The sequence below is a fragment of the Ascaphus truei genome, chromosome 2, assembly GCF_040206685.1.
Source record: "Ascaphus truei isolate aAscTru1 chromosome 2, aAscTru1.hap1, whole genome shotgun sequence".
In the NCBI taxonomy this organism is placed as follows: domain Eukaryota; kingdom Metazoa; phylum Chordata; class Amphibia; order Anura; family Ascaphidae; genus Ascaphus; species Ascaphus truei.
Window position 1 is genome coordinate 45,934,058 of NC_134484.1, and position 6,661 is coordinate 45,940,718.

Consider the following 6,661-nt stretch of genomic DNA (forward strand, 5'->3'; position numbering starts at 1 on the left):
TTGTACTTAATGTGTTGATAAACATATAGTAAGACACAGGGGCCTATGCAGAGAGCACCGATAACGAGGTAATCTCCAGGATGTCGCCAGAAGTGGGTATACGTATGCAGAGATGTGCGGAAATGTGGCGAGATGTGTATGAAATCGGCGGTTTGTTTTGGCGGATAATAAAATGCGGATAATCGTTGCCGAGAGCGTTAAACTTGCATGTGATCGCCATGGCGAATAAAACGTGGTATTCCAAGCACAACTTATAACGATTCTCGCCCTAACTGCTCAGGACAATGGCGAATGTATCATGAAAAGTAAACGGCACTAAAAAAAACGGCAAATATGTTGAGCGAACATGGCGAAATAAAAAGACACATCCCAGTGGCATAAAGTTAGTCCTGTCAGAACATGTTTCATTGAAGTTGAATTTATAGTTGTTACAGTTCTGTTATTTCGCTCAACATGTTCTTATGGACGAAAGGAGATTTTAGTGTAAAGCTATCAGCAGGGTTTTGCAGAATATGTTAACGGAAAAGGTGTACAGTACATGAACGACTGTGAAGTATATATGGCATATGTAATGAATGCTGATAATGCGTACATATATGTAGAACAGGTACACGTTTATGTACTACCCTTTAAAGTATGTTGTTAATGTACATTGGCCAAGTAACCATACATTGTAGTCTATGGTAAAAAAGCCATGAGAACCTATGCACAATACATGTGAACAGGACAGATGTTGAAACTGAATAGATTTGGACGAGTGTTTGATAAAGTTAGCAAACATAAGTATAGGGTTCACTTGTAACTGTTATAGTTGGTGCTTGCACTTCAGTTGCATGGTGAAAGTATCACTGCTCTTATATTTTTACTATGTATACCAGAATGTTATGATAGTCATGAGCATAAATAATTTTACAGATGTGAAAAATATGTGACATACAGAAGCACGTCAATATACGTGTTGATATGTAAAATAAACAATAATGTGCTATTGTATTGATTGTATGAATGGACATATGCAATATGTTCGTAGGGATGGTGTTTGTGAAGAATTACTCAGTGTTGTTTGTGATCATCATTTTTTTTAAGCAGCCGTCGTCGACGTGCAGCAGCTTTGCGCAATCTGGGGGCGCGACACCTTGGGGGGTGCGAGACTGCCGGCGGGGTGGGGCGCGGTGTCTACAGAGTCCCCGACGCTTCCCGAAGGCACATAAATGAAGTGCCGGGGGAGCTGAAGGGCCTCTGTAAGGCTTTACTTACCTTTGGTCTGGCGTCTTATTCCGGCGTCGCCAAGGCAACGCGGTGTCAAAATGACACCGCGAGGTCATGTGACATCACGTTGCTATGGCAACGTGAAGTCATGACGCCGGATCGCAGGTAACTGTCGGTTAGGGGGGGCGCGGGAGTTTGCTCGGCAACAAAAACAAGCTTACTGCTGAGCCAAAAACGCGCGGATCTGCATGCCGAGATTCACGCCAAATAAAACTCGCCAGATTTATAAATATGTGTCGGCAAGGGAATCGGAGTTTCCTGCATACGGCTAACTGAAACGTGAATATTTTGGCGATTTTATTTCCACGGCGACTTTGCTGAATGCAGCTCTCTGCATAGGCCCCTAAGTTGTTTATTATCTTTGCACCTTTATTTGAAGCTTGATGTTTAAAGATGTGCTTTCAATTACTTTTCATGAACGTTTTTAAGATGATAAGAAAAATGAATCAAATCCCTTGTGTCAGTCACTATCTCTGTGTGCCTGAGGCCCCACAATTAGATTGTAAACTCGATGGGGCAGGGACGTATTGTGCCTGCCAAATTATTTGTACAGTGTTGCGTACACTGTCAGCGCAATCTAAGAAACAATATTATATATATAGATAAATATTATTATCTTAAGTTGGGCAATATTAAACAAAGTGCTATGGAAAGGTCTGGAAAACTTTGGCCTCTGACAAAATCGGGTTTTGAAAAAGGAAAACTGATAAATGGACTTATTTTTGGACACTGGATACATTTCACAAAATAGGGTCAAATATAAAAGAAAGCATTTGCTCATTGATTTTGCATGAGTGTGGGCGTTAAAGAATCTGGTTACAATACTTTATGACATCAATGTCAACTCCCTTTTGTGCGGCAACATGATGCGTGGAACATAGAATTCATGGCAGTAAGAGCTGTAATCTGAACCAGTGTATTACTGAACCTTGTTTGCTCTGTTCTCTTACGTACAGTATGTTATGAAAACAGTTGTTAAGCACAAATACAATTAGGTACCTGCTGTTTCTCTTTTAGCATATGGAACAAATAGAAGCCACAATGAACAGATTTAAAAAGTGTCTTAATGTAATGTACTTCAACGTCCGACTCCCAAGCCCGCTGTCTAGGGGTCATATTTGAATCTGATCTCTTGTGCCGTCTCCACCTACGAAATATAGCCAGGATATGCCCTTTTCTCACTGATGCAACTAATATCTTAATTCACTCATATTATCCTGTCTTGACTACTGCAATCATCTCCTAGTTGGCATAGCCCTTGTCTGCCTGTCCCACCTCCCAAACATCCAAAATGCTGCTGCCAGACTAATCTACTGTACCTCACTCACTGGTCCACTGCACAAATTCCTACAATGGATTCCCATATCCTCTAGAATCAAATGTAAAACCCTAGTTCTGACTTGCAAAGCTCACAACGATGCAAACCCTTCCCCCCACCCACATCTCAGCTCTCATCCCCAAATATATCCCTAAACGCTGCCTACGTTCTGTTCATGAATTACCTCCTCACTCCTACCTACAAGACTTCTCCCGTGCTGCACCCTCTCTCTGAAATTCCGTTCCATGTACTATACCATTAGACTCTCACCCAGCTTTCATTCATTTAAAAACTCCCTGAAAACTCACCTTTTCAAGGAAGCCTATCTGGCATACCAACTAACATCCAACACCCCCTCTCCAACCTCAATGGGACCAGCTGTGTGGCTGGACAAATTTCCATGCTATATAACACCCCCTAACATCCACACTCTCAAACCTTAATGGAATGAGCTCTGCAGCTGGACCATACTCCATCCTGAGGTATACTCCGTCCCCCAATGAGCAGCCACTTTACCTTTTGCTTAAACATTGTCCCTCGTTCCCTCTAGATTGTAAGCTCTCACGATCAGGGCCCACACTACGTCCTGTATCTGTGCACGTGTGTCCTTATTTGATATGTAACGCTATTTACAAAAAAAGGTTCAAAATTGTGATGATGATGATAATAATAATGCACTTATTTTATGTATCCTAGTGGTGTATTATAAAACTTGGAAATAGCTGTTTCTCAGCTGTCTCATAATTTTTTGAACACATATCAACGAGGCACTTTAACATTGATAAATAGTTAGCAAAAACGATGTTTTCTGGACCCATGAAGTCTGAGTCTTCACACCATTTATTAGGAAGACAGGCACATAAGGCAAAAGTGGTCTTAGTTAGGCAGTTCTTGGTTATGCACAATCCATCTCACCAAGTTTTACTATGACATAGATCTTGGGAGTTCTATCTATCAAGGAGCAGACTAATTGGACCGATTTTATCGAACGTTTACACCCTTACCATGTGTGAAATCTAACAAGGAGAAGAATCAGGGGAGCGTCAGTGCCTAAGGAAAAAACGTGATACTCGCATAGTGCAATATGTTAAACAGTACACATACACAGGCAGAGCTCTTAAAAGAGCACAATAAAGCTAAATATCAATGATCACTAAGTATCAGAAATACTAGCTGTGTATGGACATCTGTAATGTCCCATACACACAGGAACAACAAATAGGAGTTAGAAATCCAAAAGAGAGACACCAATCCAAAACTTAAAAAATTTAGATATTTATCCGCATTGATAAAAATTGGAGGCTTACAGGATTCCGGAAAGGTAACAGCAAGTTTGTACACATGTAGGTTTCGCTCGAGTCGCGTTCTCGGGATCTCTGCACGATGCTGCTTCCTCACACGGTCTCCGACCTGCACTGCTTCAGGGGGCCGATACGTCACTTCCGGGTTCTTCAACTCGTGTAGCGAACGCCACCGGAACTCCACAGCAAGCTCTCTCACTCTGGATCTCACAAGAGGGGTTACGCTCTACGCGTTTCGCCGTACGTAGTGACGGCTTCGTCAGGAGTGACGTTACATGTGTGAAATCTGCCACTTCATCTGCATGGCAAGTTTGTCCTGAGCCACTGAAGCTTAGAAATAAATGCAGCATTGCAGCTTGAATACCATCTGGTCCAATTTGTCTTTACATTTCTATACTGACTGTGAAATCTTACATACTGCTTAATCTGTAGATTGCCATATTTCCTTATTTTAAGAGTCCCAACGTATCAATTGTTTCAGCTGCAAGTGTTCTTCATTTCGCTTGCCACTTTTTTTTACTGTACTACGCCCCCAACCACATTTACAACCATGAATGACTTTCAACGAAGGTCCATGTTAGAATGGAGAGGAATTAATGTATGTTGACAAAGGTCCACGTTAGGACCAATTGTATCCAGACAATGGTATATGGGCTAGACTGGAAGACTTCAAAGTTCAGATTCAATATTAAACAGTTAGTTGGATTGCCCCTTTAAATGAGCACCGCAGTTTGTGCGATATTTGAAGTTGACTGACACAAAATGCTAATGACTCCCTACTGACAAGAATGTATTATCTGTTGGGGACCATTTACTTGTGCAAAAAAAGCAGAAGTTCCAGTTGTCATGGTGGACATTCTAGATTTGCCCAAGTCGATAGTTTCACTTAACTATCTATAAACCTTCTACTAATTCAAGTACCAAATCAATGTAAAATTACCACTAGAACTTTCCCCTTCATCTCTGCTAACAGGATATGTAGTTTATTTTTCCCTGTCGGGGTTGCATTATTTCATGTACAGTAATTATCCACAGAAACATCTGTATATCATACCAAGTTCCAAATTGTGCTTTGAAAAGTAGCTCCATAAATTATGCTAGTTTTACTCCACATTCCAGCATGACTGATGTAACCAAATATTTCCTCTGTGTACTAAGCTGTTTTCCCTCGCAGTTTAGTCATACTTCCCATTTTATAATGATTGCAAGCCAGGCATAACAAATCACTTCAAAGATAAATAGTTTGTGTTATTCTGACTTTTCCATTAGTTTCACTAGAATGAGAAAACAGCATTTCAGTTTAGGGAAACCGTCAATGTTCTACGTACAAGTAAAGAGCAATCTGCCCGTCACAGAGCAGCTCAGCAGTCTCCTCAAGTCACAGGTTGGACACCTTTATCCGTACTCGTAAGGATAGACAGAAGATAGACTTGTCAACATCTATTCATCAGTTCTAATTCTTCAGCATATACATGTCTATCTATTTGTGCCCTATTTTCAATATTTTACCTGTCTTCTTGGCATCATCACCTTGCAAGCATGACAGCCATGGTAAGAGAAGTATGGACCTTGGACAATTCTTCCACCTACACGTTTGCACTCACCTCATGTGTAACACTGTGGGGCCTATGCTAGTAGTCTTCATAAAACGTCTCGCTGGGCCTGTTATGCCGCCAGTTTTGCCAGTGTAGTTTTCACGGTATTCAGAAAGACTCTGAAGACCTACGGTAGCTAAATGAACACAACTGGCAAGGAGCAGCGATGTGATATTCGCCTCTCTCAAACGTTCTCTCCTGTAGATCTGCCGCGATTTGGGCGGGCCAGCTGCATAGAGAGCTGCACAGAGGGAGCCGCCTCTCCCTGCGCATATCTCGACAGCGATCGCAGTGTTTTAATAAAAAATGTAATACTAGTGTACGTGAGCAGGGGGTCTCTGTAGCAGAACCACAATGATTTCAGGTCCGGGGACTCCCTGCTTCCTGAGATACAGGCCCCGTTATGGAGTGCCGGTATCTCCTATGCATTTAAATGGCCCACATCACGTGACCAGGACATTTAAATGCATAAGAGATACCAGGACCCCATATCGGGGCCTGTATCTCGGGAAGCAGGGGGTCACAGACCTGAAACCAACCAGTTCTGCTCTGGAGACCCTCTGCTCACAGCTTCATTACCTTAGCGGTTAGCCACAAAGGCAATGAATGGGTTCAACTTCAATAGTATGTTTATTAGGGGCAGTGGGGGTGAATGAAGGGGCAGTAGCCCCAGTGTGTGTGGTTAGGCCTGCCGGGAAGGTTGCGGGAGTAGTTAACCCCTTCACTACCATAGCGGTGGAAACCGCTATGGTAATGAAGGGTTAACCAGTCCCGCTATTCCCTCCTCTTCATCCACTCCCTCTACCCCAATAAAGAAAAATAAACACAACAACCCTACTACCCACCTCCTCTACCCCCAACAACCCCCCAATACATACAGTACAGTAATTGGCAAAATTACTATTATCCAGATATGGATAATAGCTCATTTGCCCATTCTAAATCAAACATTTGCCAGCCAGCATAAATAAAGTAAATAAAACTTGCACTTACCCCTGTCATGAGGAAGGGCATCCTCATCACCATACTCCAGGTCCATGCCCTCCATTGGCAGCAAGAGTACAATAAAAATACAATTTAATGGCACCTAAGCCCTTAATCACCATGGCTGTTAATAATTTCTATAATAATTAAGGGGTTAACCCACCCTCCCTCGCTACCCACCCGGGAGGCCTAAC